Raw genomic sequence first — 13,385 nt, 5'->3', positions numbered from 1 at the left:
GAGTTTGCCTAGAGGTAAGGCAGTTGTTATCATGTGTGGGGTTACGGTCACAGCTGGAGGGCACCGGCAGGGACAGGCTGTCTGTCTGCCTGTGTAGGAGACTCCAGTCTCTAGAGTCGGTGTTCTATTAATTTTACAGTACCTTAAATTCATATTGTAATTATGAGAAATAAGCAGAGAGAGGTCTCCTTTTAATAGAAAATAAGTTTTAAAAAAAATCTGGAGCCTATTACCCCACTAAATTCTAATTATGTTACAGCTGGACTTTTAATCTCGGTACTGCAAGTAAATTCAGACCAAAATAGCTTGAATATAGGTTTCCCGACTTAGCAACAGGACTCCGCGGAGGGGAGAGAGAAAAGAGCAGAGCAACCAGGATGAAGCTTTGGGAGTGTCAGATTTTGAATTTTAGTTTTTCATCTTTAAATACCTAGGCTGAAATTTGGTGATTTAATTCCAAAGCAAAAGTAAGTTTAGTGGTCTCATACAAGCCCCTAGTGGACATCATTTATCCAGTTGAAAAGATCACCATATGTTTTAACATGATGAGGTCTTTGATTAGAAAGTAAAGCTTGGAATATCCTTAGTTAGGTGAATTGGGAGACAGGGAAACTGAAAAATGAAGGCTGAGGTACATCATCCCACAGCTGGCTGGCATGAAGTGTGATGCAGTGCAGCAATAGCATAGATGTGGGGAGCCCGAAGCTACAAAAGTGATAGAATTTGCCTGTTGACTTGATGAGCACTGACTGGGTTGTGTTCAAAGCCTGCAACTATGTAATTTGGGTACTTTGACTCTGGTTTGACGTGTAGAATAAGGGAACCTCACGTGACATTGTTAATGCACACACTTTCCCATTTAGTTAACAAGCATTAACAAGAGAGGACAGCAAACATTACTTTATAGGGTAAATCCCAAGACACCAAGAATCAAGAGATTTTCCAAGCACAAGGCTGGTATTTGACCCTTCCCTCCCCAGTGATCAGGACTTTCAGTTGCAGAGTCCCTGGGTGTTTGCAGGCAACATCCAGACATTTAAGAAGGCTGGTCTAATCTAAGCTCCATTAGAGGCATTTAATACTGGCTTGACATGATCTACTGCAGCCTTTGCTCATATTTCTTCATTTCTCTGAGGGATGGCATAGTAGTGGTGGTGGCGAAGGGGGAGGGAAGAGTGGAGAATCGAGACTGTAACTTCTGTCAGAGCTTTACGAGGAGGACAATTTGAAGCTCTGTCCTTGCAAGGTTAAGAGCAAGCACGTGGCTAATCCCTCTGCACTCGCTCCTGGCTCCCCAACAGCCGCAGCCTGTGCCCGGCTCCTAGCCAGCACGTCTTGGCGTTTCTCCTGGGACCTGGGTCATCTGAGCCTTCCTTCTGCCATTCGCTTTGTTGTGTCTTTCTCCTTTTCATAGAATCAACTGCTTCTGAAAAGAAACCTATTCTGCATCAGCCCAAGAAGTGACATTCATGAATATGAGTTTCTCTCATCCCTTGGTACGGGCGCTATTGATTTAGAGGAGGACTGAACAGCTGCGTAGGAGCAGCGTGTATCTGGCCCCTGCTTCAGTATGGATGTGACAAGGTGTTATGTACAAACCTCCTGCTCTTTTCTTCCAGCTGTGAGGAAGAGGAGGGGCTGTGCTGCAGGGATGGGACGCCTTCTGTTCGCTCAGCATTTGGCGAGAGCCGTCCCAGTGCAGTTGCACAGGCTCCGGGGAGAAATGTGCGCCCTTTCCAGCTGCCCCTGCCCTCTGCTTCTCTTCCTTTCCACTCTCTCGGGTAATCCTGGGGGGCACCTCTTCCCATATAGCTGGTTCTCAACTTTTACCCATCTAATTAAGGAGCCAGCACATGAGCTTTTTATCCAGAAAAGGCAGCTCCCTTTTGCCAGTCCTCCTTGCTCCAATCTTGTCTGCAAAGTGAAGACTGGGAGTGCCTTTCACAAAAGATATTTGCCAAATAATTTCAAATAATATCTAGGCATATGGAAAATTAAAGATCGTTCATGAACAACTAGAAACTGGGAAAAGAGGCAAGGTCAGCTGAAGAGAGCCTTATAATTTTGTTTCTGCTTAGGGGATAGATAAGCTGTACGTAGTCCTTAGGCTGACCCGATGCATAAAAACAAATCCTGCAGCCAGCTTCAGAGATAAGCACAGCTTTGGAGTTCCCTGGACAGTGTTTTCCAACACTAATGTACAGTCCAAACCAGTGACTTCAAGCAAAGGAGCAGATTTGGCTGCGGAAACAGTTTTCCTTCCTCCTTGCAGCAAAAGTTTGAGCACAGGGAAAACTTTACTCTTAAAAGTTTAATGCTGTTAGCGTGATTTTGGTAAGTTACTGTGTCTGTATCTCAGCCTTCAGCAAATACTATGCAGTAGAGCATGAGACTTTGTCGAACTTTACCCCTGCTTTTTTATGCCAACGCTTTTAGCAGTAGCCAGAATTGTGGTTGGTACGGTCACGTGAGAGATGTAAGCCTCTCAAAATTAGTCCCTTATAGTCTAAGCTTGTCCCTATCTCAAAATCTGGGATGTGCTTAGCCCGAAGTAGGTGGGGTGCTTATTGCAGGGAAGGGAATAGCTGTACAAGCCTCTGGCTTCTCGAAAGCTTCTTTCTCAGGGCTGCAGAGGATGTGTTTTGGAGAGAGGGACAAGGGAAGGGAGTGTGAATGATGCTTTTACCAAAGTAACATACGTCTTTAGCTTTTTTCAAGGGTCTCAATGCAGAACCATTCCTTAACAAGAAATTAGTAAAGGATTTGGTCTAAAGGCTGCTTGTCAATAGGAAGGAGTCTTGTCCGTGAGTGGTACTGGGGTTTTGGTTGGGCCCTAAATCCTACAGCTGTGCCTATTAATAATTAAGTAAAAAGGGTTGGCAAAGATTTTCACCCACTGTAAACAAACATGTTTCCACTATGAAGTGCATTTAATGGAGTTTTGCAGCATTAGTCTCCCGGGCAAGCATATTAGTCTCTGCTTTCCCTCCCTGTCCTAATGGCCGCAGCCAGGAGGGGGGCTGGCGTGGGGGCTGGTTTGAACTATGGAGGAGGCTGGTTTTTATCCACATTGAGTGGAGAGGCATAAATTGGCATTCCATATCATCATAAAAAAAATTCCCAGCAATTATTAAAAGATTCTTATCTCTTGCTCCCTACATGGATAATGAGATCCCTCTCTGCTGGACTGAGACAGCCTGTCTCTCAGCTCACTTAATGAAATGGACCCAAGTTTGCAAATTAGCATAGCCCTGACTCCAAACGTAACCTCTTGTTGTCTAGTTGTACATCAAGGCCCCTGGCTTATGTCTTTTCTTATTAACACCCCGTAATCATGTCAACCCTCTTTAGTTTTCATTTCCTGTTTCCTTTTACAAATTCACTTTTGAGTTTTGAGCACACTGTTGGATGCCTTTGGATGAGCTGGGGTTTTATTTTTGTCTCATTTTTAAACATTATTGAAGTATAAGTTTATCTGTGGGTACTGGTGTGGATCTTGGGAATCTGTTTTCTGTTTCATATTTTTGCTGGTTGTTTGCCACGTGATCTTAAAGCAACTCCTTTCCTAGGTCTGTGCTCGTTTCACATCTGCTTTTTGATTTTTGTATTTTGGACTGTAAGATCTTAGGGGCAGAGATTCTGTCTTACCGTATGTTTGGTCAGTGTGTTGCATAGTGCATTTTTCGTTTCTGTGAAGGTGTCTGTTTAATAAATTATTAACAAGGAACAGCGATATTGTACTGTAGCAAACACAATATGGTAAAGGCTTTCTAAGAAGTCAAGAAGGATGAACCCTTTGAAACTCTTTTTTCCTTCTCTCTCCCCTGATGTGAAACTTCATTGTTGGACCTTTAGAGCAATAAATCAAAGCGGCTGAAAGAAGTGAATCATGATTTCTTTTGCCCGTGTGTAGCTGACCCAATCTGTCTTTGATAAGGCAGTGCCCTTCCACTTTATCCACCACCCTACTAATTATCCTTCACTTTCATGAGCACTAAAATCCATTCACACGTAAGAATAAAAAAAGAAACAGGGAAGTGATTAGTTGTGTACAGATAAGAAGCAGCACACAGTGTTAGCTGGGTAATAACGTTTTTCTAAGATTTCTTTTTTTTTTTTTTTTCGGGAATTCATTTTCTCTCACTTACATCCACTGCAGCAAAAAATACTTACAGTTTGTAACACAAAAGATAACTCTTCAATGCAAAGCTTTCGTGTATGTCTTTAAAAGATTTATTCCTTTATCAAGTATTAATTTAAGAAGGGGTGCCATGTAGGTAAGGCAGTGACATCAGTGGTAGGCTACAGGGCAGCAGATTTATTAATTTAATAGGTTTATCCATTTTACAGCTTGGATAATCATATTTCACTAAACTGGTACACAAGGAGGCCTCAGCCCATCTGACAGCTTTATTCTTGTGTAAGTTAACAAGCACATTTTGTACTCGTGACCTTGTGAATTGTAAAAGTGCGAGGAGCTAGAGAGGAATGACAGACCAAATCCAAGAAACGTGTTAGCATTTCAGTTTTCCTGTGCGAGATTTATAAAGGCGGCAGTGAGGAATCTCAGCTGCAGGGATAACTTAAACATTTGCTAATTTATTTGGTTTCAGAAAATACGCAGAATTAAAAAAACCAATAATAATGGAATGTTAACTTAAAAAGCGTGGACCTAATATGTTTATCAAAGACATCAGTGTAACGATAGAATCGCTCCCCTGACAATAGAGTTGTTGTTCTTGATCTGGGACAGCTAGAAGAGAATTGGGCTGGTTTTGTCTAAGGTAAATGTTTCTGGTCCTTGTGACACAGTGCGTGCTGTGGCCACTAAATTCCCTAAAATTTAAACTAAGTGTTTAAAATTCTTGAAACTAGCTGAGAAATAATGAGAATTAAACAAGCAATGGAGCTAGGCTTTTAAAAGTGCCTAGCTAAAAGCCATTTTATAGTTAAAACCTTCGTGTATACGTGTGTCATTTTAAAGCATTTCTTGTTTACTATATAGAAAAGAAAGAAAGCATGCGCTCCTTTAGGTTTTGGGTTTGTTTTTTTTTTTTATTTTTATTGAAACTGCTGGGAGAAAAAGAAAATATTTTCCTGTTTGTGTAAAAGCTTGCACATAAAGCTGGACTTTTTGTAAAAACCGTGTTTCAGTTTCTTCTTGAAAAGATGACATATTCTGGAAGAAGATGTTTCCTGTGCAAAATAATATTCAATGGAAACCTAACTTCTCGTCAGAAAATTTAACATAAAAGCAGGGACTAATCCTACTCTGTCCGTTTAATAAAAACAAAAGCTGAGCTACTTACACTGTACTAACTGCAAGCTCTTCAAATAAAATACCTTGGACCTCATCATGAAATGGTGCATTTGGCAACACTGAAAGAATTGTAGACCTCAGGGATTTATTTCCATTTATATTCAACGCCCTTTACGCCATTCTTGACGCGTAAAAAGGAATATTTTGCACAAATCAGAATTAAGCTCTGAAGACAGGAATTTCAAAAGCTTGGATATCAGTAGAACATGACAGGCCAGCACTGAGACGCGATGTGCTCCTTAATTTGCTTTATTCTATACTCCTCACTTTCTGCATGTCACTCATTTTTGACGGCTGGCGGTGGCTGTGTAGCTCTCCTTAGCAGGTGTCAAGATCTCTCTGTCCGTGTTGAACGTAGAGCACAGCCCGATGTTCGCTCTGTGAGGCTCAGCGTGGGAGTACCTGCGTGAAAGGTCCCGTGGGGATGTGTGAGCAGAGAGCTACGTTGGGCGCAGCCGGACAAACTCCCTTCCACAAACCAAGGGGGAAGACGAGGGGGTTTTTCTCTCTAGGACTTCTTTGGGAAACTTCGGCTCTTCCAGTCACTTCATATGTTCTACTTCCTACACAGTAATAGTTAGAGTTTGAGTTTAAAATGTTATATGAGGATGTTTATGTTTGCAAGAGAATTCGTTTTTAAAGAAAATATTATAAATCACGTTACATTTCGAGCTGCTGTATTTACAGCAATGTCTGAACTTTCACCCTAAAGTATACAAACAAGTGTCACCCAGGGCAAGCATTTCTCTTCTAACTTCTTGCTGGAAATTTAGTGCTATTGCCTGGTCTGCACTAGAAAAAAAAAGACATGACGCAAACCTCCTGTTGGGCCCTTTTTAAATTTGCATGGCCTGAAATTCTTATTGTATCATGCCGTTGACTGTGTTCCCTGCGGGTCTGTCAGGACTGCTCCGAGAGATGTTGCTTGGCTCGGTGGAGGTTGGTTTCTTCGGGATCCTGTGCTCCTGCGAATCGCTTATTTTCCCGGACTGGAAGGCTGTGAATTGGGGTAATGTTTCCAAAGCATTGTCGTGTAAATAAAACCCCTATTTCATTTCTTACCATAAAAATGGCAAAGGAGGAACTTCTTGTTACATGTGGTAGCATGGTTCCATCGGGGTCCAGAGTCTGATCGTTCCATTTTCTCTTCAAAAGGGGGGAAACTTTGCTCACAGGAACATGCTCAATCACGGGGATGTTTTATAGTTGGCTGTGGACGCGTTACCGGTTGGGATCCCTAATTATTATCAATTTGCAGATTGCCTTGAATGTCTTATTAAGATTCCTGCGGAATGATTGATCATAATCAAAAAATTAATCACCAATCAGCCCTGGCAATTAACATTAGCAAGTCTATTTGCATATATGTGATAATTTATGCTGCTGCTGGAAGAAGGGACTTTTGCTGAATATTATTGATTAGGGGAGAAGAGCCAGATGCTTCTTTCATTGGGACATTAGGCTTTATTAGATAGGGCTAGTAGTGTGTAAGAAATTGAAGGGCATTCCTGCAGTCCGCTGTAACGTGGGCATCTGCAAGCATCTAAAAGGAATTTCTGAAATGCATCCAGTGGAATTTCTTAAATATTGAAAAGTGGGATATTGTACTTTAAAGAAGCATTGACTCTTGTTTCTTATTTACTGCAGATGCTTTAAATATCCATAATGTCAGCCTAGACTGTGAGATTTACATCATAAATTACTTAATAGATATAATTATTTACTGTTACAAATAAAGAATTTGCAGGCTTGCTATTAATTTGACTAATTGTACTATTTAAACTATGAAGAATTGCTTAACAAAGTCCTAAAAGTGATTGACGCTAGTCTACGCTTTTCAGACAGTAGATTTTTTTTTAAATGAATTTGTATTTCTTCATGTTTTTTTCTTTTTAAACTGATATATTTACTAATGTATTTGTAAAGAGAGGTTTATTACACATATCATCAACGCTGATTTTGTCTTCAAATTGTTTTGAAATTGCTTATAGGATGGCCCATCTTTTAAATGTTTATCCTGTTTAAAATGTTACGAGTCTCGTCACATTTGCTGATCTTTGTAATCTTTTTTTGCACGATAGCCTTTGGTTTTGCTTCAGCACCCTGCGGTGTCTCTCATACCTGGTGCTGTAACTGCAGCTACATGAAAATGCACAGTCTCCGAACATAAATTCAGATTTGGCTCTCATTTATAGCTGCTTAAAGATTAGGAACAAATTCATTTAAGCCAATAGGCAAAGTGATAACAGTTTATCCTCTTTAGCCATTGCGGCCCTGTAAAAGATAGCAGAATTAAATCTGTTTCCACTAACCAGAGGTGGCCAACATTTTAAATGACACAATTGTATTGAAAACAAAGGCTAACAAACCCAGGATTTCTCTCTCTATTTTCTGAATTAAAAAGGTAGAAGAATTAAAAAGATGTTTTCATTTAAAAAATTTGCATTTTTTTGATCAATTTTAATTTTCAGTTGTAGCTTTGTTGCAAGCTAGAGATCTTTGTAGTTCATATAGGATTTTAAAAGAACCTCTTGTGTTGGATCTCTGAAACTCCGTGCTAAAACATGCTCTCTTTAAAATACATGAGTAAATCATGGAAAACTCTATTCTTAACGTAGCTAGATTGGTTTACTCTCTGATGTTAACTCTGTGCTTATCTCAGTCTTTCTTCAACAAAGATTTTATTTATCTGTCTGTGTATGTTAATCTGCTTTGCAAGCTCTGAATGCCTGTATCCTTAATGTCATTAATATATTTCTCTGCGTCTTTTGACTTCATTTTCCTCCCATTAATGAATTCTGTAGTTGATATGAAATGGGAACAGAATCAGACTCCATCTCCGATACAATAATTAGACCCCAATTCCAACACAATAATGGTATTAAAGTCTGAAATGTTATTCCTTTTTCTTTCAGTGAGCATGAAGTGGTCTGAAAAGAGAGTATCGCCACATCCCAACTAGACGCTATTTGAGATCTCGGATTAACCAGTTATAACATCTGGGTTTTGCTGAAGTTAGTTGGTAACCAAGAGATCTTGTCACTGCAAAGTTCAGAGGTTAATTGAAATCAGAGAGGCATAACCCATTCAATTGTCCCGTTAATTACGCCCAGCTCCTGTCTCCCTCCACCCTCCCATAAACATCGGCCGCTGAGCACTCGAAAGCCGCCGCTGGCTGCTGTCATTCAGCGGGATGGCTGGGAGATGTTTAACGGCTGAGTCACTGAAGCCGATAAAAAATGCCTGCAAGAGGGGAAAGGGGTATGTGCGTGCGAAGGGAGAGTTGGTGACATCCCCATACATCATCCCCCAGCCGTAATGTTACCAGTTTTCGCTGAAAGCTGGTAATGCTTTGAGATTTATGGCAGGTGTGCTTTGCTGAGTTGCATGGCTTTGGTTGGGAAAACTGGGGAGGCGCTGATTGGGATCCTGCAGGACTGGTAGGGATTTCTGGCAGTGGTTTACAAGGATGGTCTTTATGCTGCAGGAGCTCGTATTGCATTGAACAAGTAATATATTATGGTTAAAATATATAAATTCCCCTTCTTCTTTCACCAAACTGATATGAACAGTGGAATTTTGCTAGCAACTATTAATTATCAGATGTTTATTGTGATGGTAGCTTTCTCCAGGGTTTCTGCAGTCAACAGTTACGCGCTATTTACTTTACAGTAACTAGACAATCACCACAGATTTCAGAACCGAAGGAACATTAAAATATTAAAACAGACCTGAATCTTGTAAACCTATGCCCTATTTTTTTGTAGGGAAAAAAAATAATAATTTCCATTGCCTTCAGTGGGAGCTGGCTTGGGTAAGGAGAAAAAGAAGTCTTCCCACTTGGGGTTGTTTTGAAGTTTTGAGCTTAAGGATGGAAAATAACTTTGAGACATATTACTTAGAGCTAGAGCGACTATGGGTGTCTTAAAAACTGGGATACTGAGATAATGAACGTGAAAATCTCACCTCACGTGTTTGCCCAAATTTACCTGGCCTAAAACCTACTCTTAATGAATATTAAGCACAGGCCTGCAAAATCCCTTCCTCCCGTTTCTTCTCGCAGCCTTCCTCTTCCAACAAAGGAACGTCTCTCCTGCGCGTTCCAGCCAGCCTGGAGAGGAGACCCCGGTCCTTGGCCAGTTTCTGCTGTTATGTATCCCTAGGATTGTCAGTGCTGCGTCCCTTGGGAAATGCAGGCTGGGGTTAGGACCCCGCTGGTGCGTGCTGCACAAACCCGAGACAAAAACACCCCTTGTCTTGAAGGTTTATTCCCTGATTTTACTTCCTGTTGTCTTTAATTGAGGTTCAAGTGACTGTTCTCAATACCCAGCTCGTGGGTAGAGAGTGTTACAGCCTGAAATGGGGTCCTTGTTCCAATCACAAGAAAGTATATAAATCACCCAAATGATTCTTACGAATAATTCTCCAATATTTTGTTACTCTTCCCCCAGAAATAATAATGTAGCAGTGCTAGTAGAAATTTTTTTCTGTAAACGTGTTAAAATGAAACGTCTTTTATCTTCTTTCAAAAAGGCAGAAGCAAAACCCAAACTGTTGAAATCTTGTTAATGAGAACTGAAAACTTTTTTGAATTTCACAACTCTTACTAGTTTTTGAAAAACAAACAAAAACCTCCTAGAAATTCACTTGTTTTTATAGCCAGCAGCATCATTTTCTTTATTCAACTAAAAAAAAGGATCAAAGTTACTTGGTTCCGCTTTATTCTAACTCAAAATTATTATTTTGAAATGTGTCTTTAGTTTTGTCGAGCAACTAAAAATGATCGTTTCTATTCTGTATGCACCTAGAGCTCATACTTCATAAAAACTTCGCCTCTGATGGGGTGACAACATATATATACGCTATACACAACCGTGAAAGGTGTTTTCTGTGTAATTTATGTGCCCAGCCATATACTGAGCCCATACACTACCGAGGAGGAGAAGCTAAATCAATCAGGAGTGATTTCCAGTGAACAGCCATATCGCATCTACCACCCATTTGCTCTTGGCTGGCTGAGAAATGAAGCAATTTAAACCTATTGGGTCATGCTGAAATGGGGGCCAAAGTCTTATCAATGTGCTGCACACAAACTGAGCCTCGTTTCATCTTCATTTCCACAGGTCCCTGGGCTGTAGCAGCTCCCCGTAGTCCAGCAGTGTCTCTGGCGTTGCACGCTGGCTGCTGAGCTGACGCCGCAGGTGGGGAAAACAACTTTTTGGTGGTATGAGTGGGGAGACTCTAGATTTGAACTTCAAAAAAATGCGGAGGAAAACAGACTTAGTCTTTAGTTGTAGTGTTGATGGAAGCTTGAGAAATCCAAGTTTGCTGTGGAATACAAGATGGGAAAATAAATGTTTTCCGTTCACTTGCTTAATGTTTCATGTAATCTTGGAAATGTTCCACTGCCTGACCCTCATGTTTTCAGATTATTTCCACATCTGTCTCAAAGCCGTACCCTCCTCAAATGGACCAAGCAGCTGATTTCTTAGTTAAAATAATAATAATAAATTGTAAGAGCACCCCAAGTGTGCTGAACATCCCCACAGCTCGCCCTCTGTGCAAAAGAGAGCACCTGGAAAGGCTCAGACACTAGCCCAAGCTCGCAGGCAGAAGTAACACACGGCATGTGTTCGCCGTTGGGTTTTCCTGTTTCTTGTTGCTTCGTATAAAACACAAAATTCCATATGGACCTTTTAATGGTTGCTTGGAAATTGGATGTCTGTCACCCCAGAGGGATGTATTGGTATTCTGCACCTGATTGCATTTCTCCAGTCTCCCCCACAGGACAAGTCAAAGGTTATGGTTTAGAGAAGGAGTTTGTCGACAGCAGGATCTCCTCAAGCTGAGAGGAGGCTTTTTCCACTTAATTGCACGGGTAGGTTATGCGTGGATGTTCATAGTTGTTTGAGTTTGCGTATGTGAATTTAGGAATTTGATCCAAAATAAACTGACATGAACAAAAAAGTTGAGACTGACCCCAAAATAAGTTGTCCTTATCCTAAACATTGGCAAGAGGAGTAAAGCAAAGCAAACAGAAATAAATTAAGTTTGGAGCAAAGCACAATTTTCCATCCATGTCTCTTTTGTTTTCTACACCTGCTTAAGGAAAGAAAAAAAGGGCTTTTCTGAACTGTAACACTTCTAAGTACCTTTTTGAAAACTTCAGAAATTGAAATATTTTCAATGTGTCTTCCAATTTTGTTCTCTCCAGCATGATGTTACCGCAGTGCTATTCCCCCACCAGGCTGCAACACACAGCAGTGACTTACTCAAGGGATGTGCAGTGGAGCCAGCTCTACGTAGCACTTCTCCACCCTATTTTGGTCCAAGTTCCTGAGACGGTGTCTCTGTGCCACGTTTTGCTCTTCATACACGCAAGCTGTCCTAAGGTGAGTCCATACCAGCTTCCCCAGTGTGGTGTCGTGATGCTCTAGACTCCGTTACATTAATTACACAGTTGTTAGTGGTTTACGGCTTAGTCATGCTACTTCCTCCACTTCGCAGTTGGGGAATTCAAGCAGAAGAGGTCAAGGTCCAGGTTCTCCTAAGGGGCCTGGGCTTATCTGTGTCCGGAAGGGTCACGCTGGGTGGTTCATTGTGAAATCTCATACCTGCATCTTCCAAAATACACGCAGCGCCCTGGGACGCTCGGCCTTTCAGGGCCTGCAGCGATACTTACACAGAAGGAGTGGGTAGGAGACCAAGTGCCAACATCTACTATTGAATCTAAGCTGCTAGAGTATGACTCCGCAAGTTATTTCAGTAAACCTACTCTCTTAAATTTAGTTAGGGAGAGAGAAATCAGTCCTTGGATCTGGGTGATGCTGTGTGAAACAATGCCGAGCAGTTAACAGCAGTATTTCCAGTTCCGAGTATTTAGAAATCATGAGTCAGGTTTTCCAAATCCTAGAAATAATGGACTAGGTTTTTAAAAAGAAAATTTCAGAATATATCTTGGTTTTGCTTTCTCAACTTTTTGGGTGCAGTTGGTTTACTCGTGAAGTATTTCAACAGAAATACATGATTTCTAAGCTTGCTTTTAAAAATGACACTCATCTTCTGACATATTCCTGTGTTCTAGATCTGGGCTTTAACAGCAAGACCAAACATTCCTGGTAAATTTATATGTGCTAACAAATGCAAACTGCTTGCCAAATTCATATCCCCCACAATATGCAAGGAGCATCACAAGTGAAAAGTAAATTAAATCTGTGACTGTTTCCTAGTTCTGTACTAGAGGTTGCACAAGTTTAAAGCAAATGTAGTTTATAGCCAAATTCTGTTACACGGGTTTCATTCAGAGTAACTTTGCTGCTGTCAGCTAGACAGTAACGTCTACTCTAGCCATCAAACATGATCACTAAAAATTCAAGATAGGTAAGAAATGATTGCTATAATAATCTTTTTGAATTTGTCTTCTGCATTTCTATAGAGTTTACCTTACCTTTTTTTCCTCTTTCTTGCTTTTAAGTTTTCAGTTTATTTTTAATACCGTTTCTTTGAATGGCGACAGCTAAAACTTTAAAAAATGAAAGCTGAGATCCATAACAATCACCTAATGGCTGAGACCAAGGCTGTAATGCAAACATCAGTCATCTTGAGACCTGTGATATATTCCTTAGAATTAATAAAATCACTAGAATCGGCAACGAAGGAGAGGTTGCCTTGTAACCAAGTCACTTTGGCTGTATATGATTGTATTGTACGACTGTTGGTGCCCAAGGTCTTTAAAGATCGGTACCCAATTTAGGTCGACTTTTTCCTTTTAAAATGTGCTCTTTATAATATATTTTCATGGCTGTTTGCGCACAGACGGGCCCAGTCCAGCTCAAGCCTGGTGTTATTAATACATAGACACAGTCTTGGAGCTGGTTCTCTCTTGGCCAGAGGGTTGCCCCATCATTGCAGTGTCCTGCACCCGGTGACATTTGTGTCCCACTTTCCAGCACGTGCAGGCAGACTGGATTCGATCCTCAGTGCAGGCAGATTTCCCTAGCTCTGTTGATAGCAAAAAGAGCCTCCCTTGACTTCAGACTTTATAACTGTAGTTATAAAACTTTCC

General features: G+C 40.9%; 1 long non-coding RNA gene across 3 annotated transcripts in view; it reads left to right on the top strand.

Annotated features, from left to right (window-relative positions):
- LOC141750245 (uncharacterized) overlaps positions 1–13,385 on the top strand; it is a 215,827-nt gene that overhangs the window by 160,136 nt on the left and 42,306 nt on the right. For all 3 annotated transcript variants that reach the window (XR_012589616.1, XR_012589615.1, XR_012589617.1), the window contains 3 exons: positions 10,444–10,521; positions 11,096–11,198; positions 11,535–11,712. This is a non-coding gene — a long non-coding RNA (uncharacterized LOC141750245). The remainder of the gene's footprint in view (positions 1–10,443; positions 10,522–11,095; positions 11,199–11,534; positions 11,713–13,385) is intronic.

This window comes from Larus michahellis, chromosome 12 (assembly GCF_964199755.1).
Source record: "Larus michahellis chromosome 12, bLarMic1.1, whole genome shotgun sequence".
In the NCBI taxonomy this organism is placed as follows: domain Eukaryota; kingdom Metazoa; phylum Chordata; class Aves; order Charadriiformes; family Laridae; genus Larus; species Larus michahellis.
The sequence above is the reverse complement of the archived record's forward strand: the minus strand, read 5'-3'. Positions and strand labels throughout refer to the sequence as shown.